General features: G+C 36.1%; 1 protein-coding gene across 10 annotated transcripts in view; it reads left to right on the top strand.

The window, feature by feature from the left end:
• Positions 1-17,267, top strand: part of PEAK1 (pseudopodium enriched atypical kinase 1) — a 302,147-nt gene that overhangs the window by 162,376 nt on the left and 122,504 nt on the right. For 9 of the 10 annotated variants that reach the window (XM_038010222.2, XM_073012358.1, XM_008015753.3 and 6 more), the window contains one exon: positions 4,014-4,173. The gene's annotated coding sequence lies outside the window, so the exon portion shown is untranslated. Of the gene's footprint in view, positions 1-844; positions 961-4,013; positions 4,174-17,267 lie in introns of those variants that run through there. The other variant, XM_073012360.1, reaches the window with a different exon arrangement.

Genomic DNA, 17,267 nt, shown 5'->3' with positions numbered 1-17,267 from the left:
AAGCAGGTGGCAGGTTGGATTGAACTATGGGTAAAGGCTTGACAACCCCTACTTTATGATTTAAAAATCTCCTCAGTAAGCTGTCAGATTCCTAGTAGACCATTGTATTTCCATTCTATATGATGTTTTTTTTTTTTACCTGAAACTATTCCCTACTATTAAGTTAAATAGCAAAGTAAATAAGATCACACAAATTTTAGCCTGTGGGGCTTTGAAAGATTATATAGTGTCAAAGGTTTGAAATAATTTATAGTGTCTGAGTTTCTTCAACCAATTGGGGAATTGAGGCTAGTGTCTAATTTATCTTACTACCAAGCCTGCACATTTTATATTTTTCAATCATGCAAGGCTAAATTCCTTCCTCCCTATTTTTGTTTTATTATGCTTATCTTATTAATGTTCCCAAATTAGTACATAGTTCTTTATCCTGAATTTAGTCATTTTTGGATGAAGTTGGCTGGTTACTCATGAACAGAAAGTCCCTTCACCTTATATTTAACTTAATGCTGTCCCCACCTATAAGATCCTGGATTTTTTTCCTCTTAGTTCACAATCTTGAGACTATAGCCTCTTTTCTGCATTACCTATGTTTCTATAATGTCTTTCACATAACCCTATTAGCCAGTTAGAATACAAAATACATTTCAAAGCATATTTTCTTTATTCTACCTGATATCCTTTAGCGTACTGGTCAGTCCCCTGTTAGAATGCTCAGAATTTGTTTTCTAATTTCTATCTGAAGCAGGATTGAAATATATGCCCTTCTGTTTTGTTTGGTGCTATATCCATAATGGTAATTCAAGTCCTACTTTAGAAGAATTATTATGCATTTCATAGTTTATACCATAAGTGTATTTTCTTTCCTTCCTCCTTAAGGTGTATAGTTGATGTTGTTCTTTACCAGTAGCCAAAATCCAGTACCATGAAAGTTCTGGAAGAAACTGCTTAGGTTTAATTTAGGTGAGTGCTGCTATTGCATCATAAATGGTTGGTGACATAGTGGCATGTGGCTGCATATTTGGGGAGTAGTTTTCTTGTTTGCATGTCTTCATGATGTTTTCCCAAAACATCGTAACACTGTCAAGAAATAAAACAGAAAGGCAACTTCTTTCTTTTCTAATGTAGGGAGAGAAGAACTTTTGTTTTCAAATATGAAATAAAAATAAAGATTGGTACTAGCAGAAGCTTTGAATAAATGGCAAGTCAGAACCCAAACACAATTTCCATTGTTAGTAAAATAAGTTAACAATTTAAAATGATTATTTCATTGTTGTTATTACACAGGAATAATTAGTAAATAGGTTTAAAATCAGGTCAATTTTTAAATTTTGGGCATGGTAATGGTATGATATTTAAGATATCTTCTCACAAATTGTTAATTAATTGTTTTGATAATTTAGAAACATTTTTTCTAAGAGCATTATATACTCCTACCTATCTTATGACATGTGTGCCTTATATCTGGAAAATTCTACTCCTAAATCTTTACGTGTGTCTGGCTCATTTTATTCAATTTCAACTTGGCATCATCTCCTCAGAGAGTTTTTGTTTATATACTATCTAAAACAGCATCTTCACCTTCCCATTCTCTTTGTAACACTCAATTTTATTTTTTTCAGAACATTGAATATCTCTGAAATCAGTTTATTATTTGTCCATCTATCTGTACTAGAAGGTAAACTCTATGAGAGCAGAGATCTTGCGTTTTTATTGTCTCTCTAGTACTTAGAACACTGCCTTTCACACAGCAGTTCCTAAGTATATAATTCATATGTGGTTGACTAGAAAGATGCATAAATAAAAGTATGTCAGTGGGCGTGGTGGCTCACACTTGTAATTCTAGTACTTTGAAAGGCTGAGGCAGGAGGATAGCTTGAGCCCAGGAGTTCAGGACTAGCGTAGGCAATGTAGTGAGACCCAGTTTTTACAAAAAATGTAAAAATTAGCAGAGTGTGGTGGTGTGTGACTGTAGTCTCAGCTACTCAAGAGGCTGATGCAGGAGGATTGCTTGAGCCTAGAAGGTCAAGGATGCAGTGAGCCGTGATCATGCCACTGCACTCCAGCCTGGATGACAGAGTGAGACCCTGCCTCTTAAACAAACAAACAAACAAACAAAATAATAAATACTCATTGCTGCTTACTTGGTTAGAAAATAAAAAATAAGAATAAAGAGAAAAAATTTTAAAAAAGAACATATCCTCAATGACCTGTGAAATAATAAGCAGTCAAACTTATGTATATATTGGAATCCCCAAGAGGAAGAGAGAATATGGGACAGAACAATTTTTTTTAAGAAATAAGTGCTAAAAATTTCCCATATTGGCCAAAAACATAACTCACAGAATGAAGGTCAATAAACTCCAAATAGAATAAATACAAAGAAAATCAAATCTAGACATATAATAGTCATACTACTAACGTCCAAAGTTAGGCCACGCATGGTGGCTCACACCCGAAATTCTAGCACTTTGGGAGGCCAAGGCAGGTGGATCACCTGAGATCAGGAGTTTGAGACCAGCCTGGCCAACCTGGTGAAACCCTATGTCTACTGAAAACACAAAAATTAGCCAGACGTGGTGGCTGGCGCCTATAATCCCAGCTACTCAGGAGGCTGAAGCAGGAGAATCGCTTCAACCCAGAGGGTGGATGTTGCAGTGAGCCAGTATCGTGCCACCTGAGCCTGGGCAAAAGAACAAAACTCCATCTAAAAAAAAAATAGAAATAAAGTTCAAAGATAAAGAGAAAATCTTCAAAATAGCCAGAAAACAAAAGAAGCTTTAAATACGGGATAGCAGTAGTATTACTGACAGCTGACAGAAAAATCGAAGACAAAAAATTATGGAATGACATCAGTAAAGAGTTGTAAGGAAGAAGAAGAAAAGAAAAATTAAGTCAAAATGCAATATCCAATGAAAATATCATTCAAAAATGAAGGTAAAGTAAGACAATTTCAGATTTTAAAAACTTAGATATTTATTGTTAATAGACATACAGTATAAGAACTACTAAGAGTCTCTAAGGCTGAAAGGCAATGATACCAGATGGAAACTCAGTTCTACAGGAAGAAATGAATACCACCAAGAGTGATAAATACAAATGACTTTTCTTTTTTTTTTCCTCTGTCACTTTCTTTTAAAAAAAAACTGACTTTTTAAAACAAAAGTTGAATGGTATCATTATGAGGTTTTGTAATATATGTAGAGGTATAATATATGATCACACTAGCAAAAGAATATAATAAATGGAATTACAGTCATCCTTGGTGTGTCCTCAGGAGATTGGCTGCAGGACCACCTCCCATGCATACCAAAATTCACAGATGCTCAGGTTCTTTATATGAATTGTAGTGTTTGCATATAATCTATATACATCCTCTTGTATATAGTATACAGTAACTCAGTTATTTTCCTTGTGTTTGGTGTTATAGTGAAACAAATTAGGGGTTGGGTCAGTTTTGAACAGGCATAAACTGGATGCCCAAGAATCAGAAATAAGTAGACATGTATTTAATTTTGGGTGATATTTTTAAAAACCAAATTAAAAATCGTACTTGAGCCTAAACTAAAACTGCAAAGTGGCTAGTGAAGTATTTACATTTGGAGATCCCTGCTTTCAATATTTTAGAAAGGTTATACCAAAGTTGGACATTGTGGCCCTTAGAATCATATTTTTATAATGTTTGAGTTTAATGACTTGTCATTCAATTAATATTCATAAAATTCTAGTAGAATAAATCTCTACAAAAACAATCAAATGAAGACTTAGAAAATCTCAAGTGCATCAGTGCTCTTTGGGTTCTTGTAAGTTACTGATACTTTGGTATGCCATGGGGAGGTCTTGAGTGTGGGAGATTCTATGCATATCTCCATCTAAGTAAAGAAGATATTTCTTAAATGAATTAGATGAATTATAACTGTTGAGTGAGGATGATATTAGGAATATCTAAGAAAAGATGTCCAGTATATTTGAAACTGTATTACTCTCCAGTTTTGCTCTGTTTTTTTCTCTTGCAGTTAACATTGCTATCTTCAGAAACTAAGGAATGAGAGGCAAGGAAGAAAGGACATTCATCTTGGAAAGACCCAAAGCACCTTGAAATTTGGAAGGAATGTTATGCCAACTGCTAAAACCACCTTTGTCACCAGAATGAATGAAGTGTTTCAGATTTAAACGGTAAGCAGAATTCTCCTAACATGTTACATTTCCACCAAGAATTTTAGATGACTGGAAAGAATTTCTTTTTAAGTTTAAATGTTTAACTTACATGCCAAACTATAGATAAAGCTTAAAATTTTATAACTTACTTAGCGTAATCAGACTTTGGTCCTTAATGTTTGCTCACAAGAGTTTTTTTTCCCCTAGTTATAAACTTAATTTAGAAATGTAAGATTATTTGAGAAAGAATATGGAAAATACTAGTATATTTAGAAGTCCATCTGATGCAGGGCAGGTGAGCCCCAAAGCAGAGCTTAACCCATGAGGGAACTTGGCTTCGCGAAGGCAAATTAAAGGGCAAGCCAGAGGTAGAAGAAAACAGCTTTATTGAACAGGCAGTGTTACAGCTCCAATGGTATCACAGCTCTTTGACTGCTCCTGCAGAGCAGGAGTGCTTTGTAGGCAGACAGTAGCAGCTCAGGACAGTTTTGCAGTCATATTTATACCTTCTTTTAACTGCATGGAGATTAAGGGATGATTTATGCAGAAATTTCTAGGGAAAGGGTAGTAATCATTGGGTCATTGCCATGGAAAGAGGCAGTAACTTCTGGGTGCTGCCATGGCAACAGTAAATTCACATGGCATAATTGAAGGCTGCTGTTCCCCTTGACATCACCATTTTAGCTAGTCCTCTATCTTGTCCAGTGTCTGAGCCCCACCTCTGGAGTCAAGTCCCGCCTCCTACCTCTCATCCTTCAACAATTACTTTTTCGTTTCATAGAAATAATCAAGTAACATAGGTAGTAGTTCCTATTCAATATACAAAGGGTTTCTTGGTGTTATTTTTTGAACTTTATTTCATGTTTTGTTTTCCTTACTTGACATCTAGTCTCTAGATATCTTATTTTAATACAATCTTTATTTACTCTTTTGCCTCTCTTTCTACCTTTTGAAAATCATCTTGAAAGAATTGGGAGTTATAAAATGCGTAAGAATCCAGAATAGTAAAGGAGAGGGAAATTTTAAAGGATTATAAGATTTTTTTCTTCTTGTGAAATTGAAAATACTATTTGATTTCAAGTAGAGTAGAAAGCAATTATATTAAGGCTTAAGATTCTTTATCATTCTTAGATCCTCTTAGTCTTAGGCTAGAATTATTTCAATGCATGTTTTGTAAAGATTCAAATATTTCCAATTTTTAAATGAAATCCTAGTGAACAATTATAACTCTTACTCATTGGATTTCTGTTAATTTGATTTTGAGAGATAATCATTTGTTTGCTTGAGTCACTATGTCTTGATAGTGAATGGGTATGATGGACCGAAACTAGTTTCTTGCTTTGAAATACAGGAGATGTGAAAAGTCAATCAAATAGCATCATGTACTAGTTCTAATGATTCTAAGGAATGCAGAACCTGTTTCCTGTTGATAAGTATAAGGCAGGAGAAATTATATACCAAAGAATGAATGTTCTAATTATTCTTCCCTGTACTAACATTAACCTTGATTAAAAATATCTTGGACGGGGCACAGTGGCTCACGCCTGTAATCCCAGCACTTTGGGAGGCCAAGGAGGGCAGATCATGAGGTCAGGAGATCGAGGCCATCCTGGCTAACACAGTGAAACCCCATCTCTACTAAAAATACAAAAAAATTAGCCAGGCATGGTGGCAGATAACTGTAGTCCCAGCTACTTGGGAGGCTGAGGCAGGAGAATAGCGTGAACCCAGGAGGCGGAGTTTGCAGTGAGCTGAGATTGCGCCACTGCACTCCAGTCTGGGCAACAGAGTGAGACTCTGTCTTTAAAAAACAAACAAACAAAACAAAAATTAGCCGGGTGTGGTAGCGCGTGCCTGTAATCCCAGCTACTTGGGAGGCTGAGGCAGGAGAATCGCTTGAACCCAGGAAGCAGAGGTTGCAGTGAGCCAAGATCGTGCCACTGCACTCCAGCCTGGGTGATGGAGTGAGACTCCATCTCAAAAATAACATAACATAACATAACATAACATAACATAACATAACATAACATAACATAAAATATAGTAGTAGTAATGTGTACTAAGTGCTTACTATATATGAAACCTTGGGATTAGTTTTTAATATGCTTAGTCCATTGGGCCTAAACTGGGTGACTTGAAAACAACAGAAATGTATTTCTCATGGTTCTGAAGGCTGGGGAGTCCCAAAGTACCAGCTTATTTAGTATCTGGTAAGTGCATCTACTTTATGGTTCATAAATGGTGTCTTTTCACTGTGTCCTCACATGGCAGAAGGGGCAAGTGAGCTCTCTGGAGTCTCTTTTATAAGGATTCTTACTAATCCCATGCATGAGGTCTCTGGCTTTATGATATAATCACCTGCCAAAGGCTCCATCTCAAAATGACAACACATTGGGGATTAGGTTTCAACATAAGAATTTTGAGGAGGACACAAACATTCATTCAGCGGAATATGGATTATCTTTAAACCTTACAAATCTGTTTGACAATAGGTCTTGTTATTAATATTTCCATTTTATATATGAGGAAATCATTCTCAAAGTTAAGTAAATTGTCCCATATCAAATGACTGTTTAGAGGTACAGCTAAGCTTGTCTGACTCCATAACCTCATCTCTTAACTACCAAAGCTCATTTGAGAAAACAATAGATTGGCCAGGTGCAGTGGTTCACACGTGTAATCCCAGCACTATGAGAAGCCAAGGTGAGAGGATCACTTGCCAAGAGTTTGAGACCAGCCTGGGCGGCGTAGCAAGAACCCCATCTCTACCAAAAAAAAAAAAATTTAATACTACCAAGGAAATATTTAATAATATCAGTTCTACACAAATTATGCCAGGAAATAAAAGAAGGTTTAACACTTCCCAACTCATTGTATTAAATCAGTAGTATTGTGATATCAAAATAAGTCAGATAGATTATAAGAAAGAAAACTACAGGCATAGACAAAAAATCTTCTAGAAAATATTGGCAAATCAAAACCTACAATATGTAAAAATGATAATGCATTATGAAAGTAAGTTTTATCCCCAAAAATTCAAGGTTGTTTTAATCTTCAGAATGAATCAATGCAATTCACCATATCAAGACATTAAAAGAATGGAAGGCTAAGACGGGCAGATCATTTCAGTTTAGGAGTTTGAGACCAGCCTGGCCAACGTGGTGAAATCCTGTCTCTACTGAAAAAAAACAAATAAAAATCTTAGGCAGGTGCGGTGGCACACACCTGTAATCCCAGCTACTCTGGGGCATGCTGAGGCCCAAGAATCTCTTGAACCCAGGAGGTGGAGGTTGTGCCACTGTACTCCAGCCTGGGCGACAGAGTGAGACTGTCTCACCAAAAAAAAAAAAAAAAAAAAAAAAAATTTTAAAAACCCATATGATTATTCAGTGGTTAGATACTGCATTAATTCATAATAAAAAATCTCAGCAAACTAGGAATTGAAGGAATTTCCTCAGCCTGGTAAAGGGCAAAGAGAACTATCATATAGCTGATGTAGCACTTAATGGTGAAAAAGTGAATGCTTTCTTCCTAAAATTGGGAACAAGACAAGGTAGTCATATCAAGTTCAGTAAAGCAATAAAAGAAATAAAAAAAAAAAAAGGAAGGAAATCAAAGGAATGCAGATTGAAGAGGAAGAAGTAAGCTCTCAGTATTTGCAAATGAAATCATTTTCTATGCACAGAATCCTGGAGAATCTACCAAAAAGTCTTAAGTTGTGAATTAGTAAAGTCACAGGATTCAAAATCATTATATAAAAATCTATCATATTTCTATACACTATGTTTTTTTGAGACGGAGTCTCGCACTGTCACCCAGGCTGGAGTTCACTGGTGTGATCTTGGCTCACTGCAACCTCTGCCTCCCACATTCAAGCAATTCTTGAACCTCAGCCTCTTGAGTAGCTGGGATTGCAGGCACCCACCACCATGCCTAGCTAATTTTTTTTTATTTTTAGTAGAGACAGGTTTCACTATGTTGGCCAGGCTGGTCTCGAACTCCTGACCTCGTGATGCGCCCACCTCGGCCTCCCAAATTGCTGGGATTACAGGCATGAGTCACCATGCCCAGTCCTTCTATACCCTATTAATAAATAATTGGACATTGAAATTATAAAATTTACAATAGCATTTACAATAGCACCATGAAACACAAATATATAGATACAAATTTTTTTAAATGTGCAACATCTGTGCTGATAATCTACAAAGCACTCATGAAAATAATCAAAGAAAATCCCAATAAAGAGATATTGTACTCAACTATTGGAAGAGTCAATATTGGAGTTGTTTTTTGGTTTGTGACAAAGTCTTACTCTGCCACCCAGCCTGGAGGTCCAGACCGCTCACTGCGACCTCAACCTCCTGGGCTCAAGTGATCCTCCTAACTCAGTCTCCTGAGTAGCTGGGATTACAGGCACAAGCCACCATGCTTAGTCAATATTAAGATGTCAGCTCTCTCAAATTGTTCTATAGATAGAATAAAATCCCTATCAAAAGTCCAGCAGGGGCCAGGCGCAGTGGCTCATGCCTGTAATCCCAGCACTTTGGGAGGCCGAGGCAGGCAGATCACGAGGTCAAGAGATCAAGACCATCCTGGCCAACATGATGAAACCCCATCTCTACTAAAAATACAAAAATTAGCTGGGCATGGTGGCATGCGCCTGTAGTCCCAGCTACTCAAGAGGCTGAGACAGGATAATCGCTTGAACCTGGGAGGTGGAGGTTGCAGTGAGCCAAGATCGTACCACTGCATTCCAGCCTGGTGACAGAGTAAGACTCTGTCTCAAAAAAAAAAAAAATATCTAGCAGATATTTTTTATAGGAGTCAACAGACTGATTCTAAAAATTTTTTGGAAAGGTAAAGGAACTGGAAAGCCAAAAACAATTCTGAATAGAAACAAAGTGGGAAGACTCACACTACCTGGTTCAAGACTTACTAATCAAACTGCAGTACTTGAGCAGTATATTGTCATTAAAAGGATAAAGAGATCTGTAAAACAGAATAGATAGTCCAGAAGTAGACATACACACATTCAATTGATTTTTAACAAAGATGTAGACCTAATCTAATGAAAAAAGATGAATTTTTTCTTTTTTCCTTTTTTTTGAGACGAAGTCTCACTCTGTTGCCCAAGCCAGGCTGGAGTGCAGTGGTAAAATCTTGGCTCACTGCAGCTTCTGCCTCCCGGGTTCAAGTGATTCTCCTGCCTCAGCCTCCCAAGTAGCTGGAACTACAGGTGTGTGCCACCATGCCTGGCTAATTATTTTGTATTTTTAGTAGAGACAGGGTTTCACCATGTTGGCCAGGCTAGTCTTGAACTCCTGACGTCAGGCAATCCACCCGCCTTGGCCTCCCGAAGTACTGGGATTACAGGCATGAGCCACCATGCCTGGTGAAAAAGATGAGTTTTTTCAACAAATGGTACAAGAACAGTTAGACATCCTTTTTTTTTTTTTTAATTGTTTGAGACAGAGTCTTGCTCTATTGCCTAGGCTACAGTACAGTGGCATGATCATGGTTCACTGCAACCTTGACTTCCTGGGCTCAGGTGATCCTCCCACCTCAGCCTCCAAAGTAGCTGGGATGGCAGGCATGTGCCACCATGCCCAGGTAATAGACATCCATTTAAGACCAAAAACAAAAAGATACAAAAGATACTTGGCCTTTACCTGACATAGGCCTTGGAAATAAATGAAAGAGAGTAGATTATTAAGAGATTCACTTTGTACAAATGGGGAAGAAATAAGACGGTGAAGAGAATCAAAACATCAAAGTGGTAGGGGGAATTATTGAAAGACAGTTCAGTGTTTTGACTGAGGGGCATTATGTATTGTAGAAAATGTGTATACATTATGAATAAATTTTCTTTTATTCCACTTACTTATTAAGCACGTTACAATTCACAGAACATTGTGTTAGACTGGGAGGATGTTATAAAGGTCGTTTGAGGCCAGATATGATGGCTCACACCTGAGGCTAAGGCAGGTGGATCACTTGAGGTCAGGAGTTTTGAGACCAGCCTGGCCAACGTGGTGAAACCCTGCCTCTACTAAAAATACAAAAATTAGCTGGGTATGGTGGTGCATGCCTATAGTCCCAGCTACTTGGGAGGCTGAGGCACGAGAATTGCTTGAACCCAGGAGGTGGAGGCTGCAGTGAGCCGAGATTGTGCCACTGCAGTCCAGCCTGGGTGACAGAGCAAGAGTCCGTCTCAAAAAAAAAAGAAAAAAAGAAAAAAAAAGTCTCTTGAGGAAATCATATATAAGTAATAACAAAACACTGATAAATGCTATTATAGTTGAACCAGGAGAGCCCAGAGGAGAGGGCAGTAAATACCTATACTCATCCCTATTGGCTTCCCCAGCTAGCCCAATGAGCTCTAAGTGCAGAAGGGAACTAAAGGCTGGAGTATTCTGAGCACTGAAAAATGTCAATAGATCCACTGTTCCTTTGAGGACTTTGAGAAATTGTTAATTTGGTAGCTAAACTCCAATATGGGATATCTTGCCATCTGCTGCCACTGAAATCTGTGATAATTACCTCAGTCTCAAAGAATAGACAAAGTTTCTTTTTATCCTCCTTTTGCTGTCATTTGATCTACTTTAAAGTGGGCTCATCTTTCTCTTGCCTGTAGTTGCTAGCCATTCCATACAGTCTCTATCACACAGCAAAGGTATTTTTTTAAAGACTACCAAACTCTGTAGGAATGAAAGATAATTTTTTTCATAAAGGAGTTGTCAGCATATTCTACACATGTGGAAAAGAGAAGTAAGAGTTGAATGTGATCACTTTTGCCAACCATCTGTGGGTTTCTTTTTCTTTTTCTTTTTTTTTTGTTTTGTTTTGTTTTGAGAAAGAGTTTTGCTTTTGTTGCCTAGGCTGGAGTGCAGTGGCGTGATCTCAGCTCACTGCAACCCCCGCATCCCAAGTTCAAGCAATTCTCCTGCCTCAGCCTCCCAAGTAGCTGGGATTACAGGCATGCGCCAGAACGCCCGGCTAATTTTGTATTTTTAATAGAGATGAATTTCTCCATGTTGGTCAGGCTGGTCTAGAACTCCTGACCCCAGGTGATCTGCCCACCTCAGCCTCCCAAAGTGCTGGGATTACAGGTGTAAGCCACCATACCTGGCCCATCTGTGGGTTTCTGATACACATTCTCATCTCTCTTTGAAGGATTATTCATTGCAGCTTGTACTCACACTTTCCTTAAAGCAAGAACTACTTTTATTTTCCCTCGGCCTTCTATCACATAGCAAGAGCGTTGGTGGAAATTGTTTTTCCATAAAAATAACTGTGCCACCTACTCTTCAAATGCTACTGATTAAGAAAATCATTGATCGATTTTTCCTGGGGAATAAATTAAGCTTTTTCCTGAGAGTGGAAAGAAATAAATAATGGGATGTAAAGAATGAAGATGGCTGTGTTTTATGAGGAAAATGTTTATGCAGTTGCCATGGAAACAACATGTAGGCATTCAAAACAGGAGCTTATGATATCTCTGTATTTGTCAAATATAAATCAGATATGAGTTGCATTCATTCTTATTCTTGGCTCAAATTTAGTCTGACACATGGTTATGTAAAATATGCTCCTGCTTTAGTATATTTGCTTAATATTTGCAAGAATCTAGCAATACACTGGCTGCCATGTTTTAAAATCATATACTGGAAGCATAGAAATAAACTAGGGAAAGCATTTCTCAGCAAATAATTCCTAAAAGATAGCAGCACAATCCCATTATGACTTTCATAATTAACAGAGGTAATTAATTTTTCTTAATTGAAACATATTCACAACGTTGGGCCTAGTTAATTGGTACAAGCTAATTGTGAGTGATGTCAAATGCTGAATATGCATAGTTTGGTAGTTTCTTCTTATTTAATATATGTGATTTCATTTCATAAGTAGAGTAAGGCACAATAGGCAGTGTTTCTGAATGATTGTTGTACTTCCCTGTTGGAAGACATCAGTTGACTTGAATTTCATGTGTTATAAGTGAGGCATGATAGAAAGCTAGAGAAAGCGTACATGGATTTTGAGGATATGGAGAATTTGACAAATTTTCCATAGCTTGAACTTTTTTTAGTCACTGATTCCAAAGATAATACAGAAAATGCAAACCATACCTGCAACTACTGCCTTTTAATGGACACAAACTGAAAATAGGAAAATCTAAAAACAATTAGACCCCTTTCGTGGAAAAAAAAAGTGATACCCTCTTAACTCCAATTCTTTATCCTTTCATGCCGCCTTTGTTAGCGATTTCATAGCCCATCAGTTTATCATCCTGTGTATTTTCTCCTGTTACATTTCGTCAAAGGCATGGACTTTGAGCAGATAGCCTAGAGGCTTAATGTCTTATTAAAGCAGTAATTGTTTAAATAGTGCAATAAGTAATACCGTAATTTAATGAGACCAAATAGAGATTGGCGGGAAAAGGCTAATTGGAGAAGGCTTTTCAGAGGAGTTAAGTTTTAAGTCAAAATTTAAAAGGTGAAAGACCTTTCTAGAGGACATTTTAACAATATGTATTATCAAAACTTTAAATATATATATACACACACATGCATAAATATACGTGTATGTGTGTGTGTGTAGTGTTTGATCCAAAAATTGTACTTCTAACAATTTACCTTAAGGAAATAAAGATATGTGCAAATATTGAATTAGGAGAATATTTACTAAACTCTGTTTATAATAGAGAAATATAGAACATACTGTAAATACTAAAATTCAACATCAAGTTCAAAGGATTGGGTAATTAATGTTAAGATAAATCCAGAAATTGAGTGTATAGCTATTTGAAATGATATTATAGAAAAATATTGATGTGGAAAAATATTTGTTATATATTATTCAATGAAAAAAGCGGGCGTTTGATTGGAATTGTATTAAATGTACAGATTAGTTTGAAGAAAATTGACATCTTTACTATGTTGGGTCTTCCAGTTGAACCTAGTCTCTCTCTCCATTTATTTTGGTCTTTGATTTCTTTTATTAGCATTTTATAGTTCTCAACATACTCCTCCTATTCTTGGCTTTCTTAGATTTATACCCAAGGATTTCTTTAAAATTTTCTTTATTTGGAGCTGATCTGAAAGTTATTGTTTTAAATTTTGGTTTCTATTAGTACATTGCTTGTATATAGAAATATAATTGACTTTCCTATGTTGACCATGTATCCTGCAATCTTAAAATACTTATTAATTCTAGGAAGTTTTTTGTAGATTCCTTGGGATTTTTCACATACATCATCGTGTCATACACAAATAGGTACAGTTTTATTTTTTCCTTTCCAATATATGCCTTTTACTTCTTTTTCTTGCCTGTTGCACTAAAACTTTCAGGATATGTAGAAGAGGAATGGTGATAGTATAGGCATTCTTGTCTTGCACTCTCTTCAGGAGGAAGTAGTCACTCTCACTATTAAATATGATGTTAGCTGTAGTTTTTTTGTAGGTACCCTTTATGTTGAAGTTCCCTTCTATTTCAAGTTTGTGGAGAGTTTTCATTATGAATGGCTGTTGGATTTTGTCAAATTTTCCATATCAATTGATATGATCATATGGATTTTATTTTTTGAGCTGTTAATATAGTGGTTTACATTTACAGATTTTTTTAAAAATTTTGAACTTTCCTTATATTCCCAGGATGAACCCCACTTAGTTGTGATGCATTATGCTTTTTACATACAATGGGAACATTTTGTTGAGATGTTTGTGTTTATGTTTATGAGATATATTGGTGTATAGTTTTTATTGATTTTTTAGTACTGTTTTGCCTTTTTTAAATTTTGTTTTCTGCCAAACAAATTATACCAAACATTTTGCCTGATTTTAGCATCATGATAAAGCAGATCTCATAAAATGAACAGGAAGTATATCTTCCTTTTCTGGAATAAACTGTTCAGAATTGAAATTTTAATTTGCATGTCACTGAAAAATAATGACATTGAATACTCTTCCATGTGCTTAGTGGCCACAGAATTTGTTTTTGAGGATTAGTGTCAGGCTTACCATGTTAATATATATTGAATTCAGCCAGAGTTGGGCCCTCTTAAGGTTTAGTTTAAGTCTAAATAAAGGTGGTGTTGTCAATTTTACTGTGATTATACCCATGGATTTACTTTTACAATAAAGTTTTTAAAACTGAGGCTGTATTGTTTAATGTATATGATCATTAATAATTTATGAACACAAACTTTTTTTCTTGAGACAAGGTCTTACTCTGTTGCCCAGACTCATGGGCACCCTCAACCTCCTGGGCTCAAGCAGACCCTCCCACCTCAGCCTCCCAAGTAGCTGGGACTAAAGACACAAGCCACTACATCAGGTTCATTTTTTTTATTTTTTGTAGAGACGGACTTCCTATGTTGCCCAGGCTCGTCTTGAACTCCTGGGCTCAAATGATCCTCCCGCCTTGGGCTCCCAAAGGGCTGGGATTACAGGTGTGAGTCAACACACCCAGCCAAACCAAACATTTGTAAAGAAACAAGAGAAAATAATTTTTCTCAAATGTTGAAATAGTGAAGTATTATAGTTGTATTTGGAAATGAATTAAAACTTTTATAAGAATTCAATGAATATTACCTATTAAGAAGTTGTTTTGCCAAATGGCATATGAATGTTTCTGAATGACACAGATGACAAAGATATGAACATTTACTTGTCAGCAAATGGGCATCACTGTGTTTTGCTAGTATCTAAGCATTCCTGAAATTGGAGCTGTCTCCAGCTGGTTGTAATTAGGTTTGGATTGTTTCCTGCCTGGAAGACACTGAAGTTTCTTTAATTCCTGGGATCCACAGCTTTCTAGTTATTCTTTCTTCCTGCAACTTAAAAGTGCTCATCTATTTTTCATAGTATTTGAAAAAATACAAACAGCAACATATAATTAGGTTGCCATTATTATTGACAGATTTTACTCTCTGAAATTTGGAAATGTAGAATTGAGCAATCGTGTGATATCCTAGAGAGTGGTGTTTGAAAGATGCATTGAAAGGAGAATGTTAAAAGAGCCCAGGAGGTATGGTAATATGTGAAGGAAATACTCTGTAAATCCCATAATCTTACTCAGTTTGTAAATCTGTTAGTGATTGTCAGCTCCTGTAACATTTGGAATTAAATTTTAGTCATTGTAAGATTTTGATGTATGAAGGGATATCCTGTTTCACTTGATCTTCCTTTATGCCATGTTTTTCATCTACTTACTTATACATAGCATTAGGAGAGCTAACATTTAATAAGCATATGCTATTTGCCATGCATGATACTAGTCTCTCTTCTTATATTATCTCTAGTCCTCACCACAATTTTATAAACTCAGTTTACAGCTGAAGAAACTAAGGCTCAAAAAGTGTTTTGCCTAAAGTCACATAATTTAGTAAGTGGTGGTTTGAACTCAAATTAGTCTGTTCCCTAACCTGCAGTTATTCTTCTGCTGTACCAGTGTTTCTCACCCTTGTTCAATTAAAATACAATTTCTGGGGTTACACTTTGACGTTTGAGCAGCTTCTCAGGACAGTAATGTGCCTCTAGAGTTAGGAACTACTGGATAAACACCCCCTGCTTACTATTATGAGATCATACTTCAGTAGAAGGGAAAGTATAGTAAAAAAGCACATTTTCCCTTAAAAGTATGTACAATATTGTCCATTTATCTCTGCCAAAACATATCTATTTGAAACTTCAGTACAAGATGGTACATTGAGAACATGCTGCAGCCTCCCTTTGCTACTACACATTCCTAAAAATAATCTTCCTCTCCCTCTATAAAGAATATATAGTACCAATTAAATACAACTGTGATAGGAAACAGCAAAACGTGCCAAAAACCATGGAGAGCCCTTGATAAATGGCACTGGAATACAGATAAGAACTATAATCTAAAATATGTGTAGGAGTGGAATACTGCAAAAGGTGTGAATGGCTATTTGGGGATGCTTTATGTCTAGCCTCCTGGACAAACAGACATGTAGAACTACCTCTCCCTACCTTGACAGTTTTTCTTGGTGTCTGACGTGCAAAAACAAGAAATCTGGGTGCTTTAAAAGCCAAGGGAGTACTCCCAATGTTGTCAGTATCCAGAAAGGATAGGAAACTCCTAGAACACTATCCATTTTAACTACCTAGTGGCACATCTTTCTCCCCCGACTCATGCTGCTGTAATCACATACAGCAGTCACAGACTAACAGGGTATTTCTAAAGTCCAAACAAAGATAGGGTCACAACCCAGAATCACAAAATATTTGAAGAAAACTAATATCATGAAGAAGAGTACCAAACTATATAAATGGAAGAACTAATGCCCAAGGGATGAGCTAATAAAGGAAGCAAAACAAGGCTTTAGAATAAATATAATTACTATCCTCAGAGACATGGAGGATGACACTGCATTCATCAAAAAAGAAAACTTTAGAGCTTTTTGAAGTTAACAATTCAAAAGAAAGGACAAACAGGAAGAAAAAAAAAGGCGAGTTGAGAGACACTGAGGATAGATAGAAAGAGTAGTAACCAGAAATAATCCTATAATTACCAATGCTGGATGCAAAAAAATAGTGGGATAGTATCTTTCAAAATTCTTTGGGAAAATAATTTTGTACTTAAGAGTTCAATACCTGTCCAAATTATAAAACTGACATTCTTTTAGACATGCAATACTCATGATAAGCATAATTACTAGATGAAAAGAAACTATATTTAAGTTCAAAACCATTAGGGAGAAAGAAAAATGGAACATAGAAAATTCAGTAAAGGTAGCATATAGCAGGAAAAGAAAATATAGAAGCTATAAGAAAACATGAGAAATAGAAATACAATGTAGAAAGGTTGCATTCACCTATTAAAGGGTAGCCTCTCAAATAAGTTTGAAAAAATGTTTGCTGTTTACAAGAAGCACATAAAACATAGACTAGAAGGTTAGGAAGAAGATTAATCAGGCAAATAAAATGTAGGCATAGCAATAGAATTCAAAGCAAAAACTCATTCAATTAAAAGAAATGAAGATACATTTCATTATCATCTTGGTAAATTGTTTTATAAATATTAATCCACTTAGCAATATAGCTTTGATATAAAGAGGAGAAAGCTAATAATTTTTTAATTTGATA

This window comes from Chlorocebus sabaeus, chromosome 26 (genome assembly GCF_047675955.1).
Source record: "Chlorocebus sabaeus isolate Y175 chromosome 26, mChlSab1.0.hap1, whole genome shotgun sequence".
In the NCBI taxonomy this organism is placed as follows: domain Eukaryota; kingdom Metazoa; phylum Chordata; class Mammalia; order Primates; family Cercopithecidae; genus Chlorocebus; species Chlorocebus sabaeus.
This window is presented reverse-complemented; position numbering and strand designations above follow the sequence as displayed.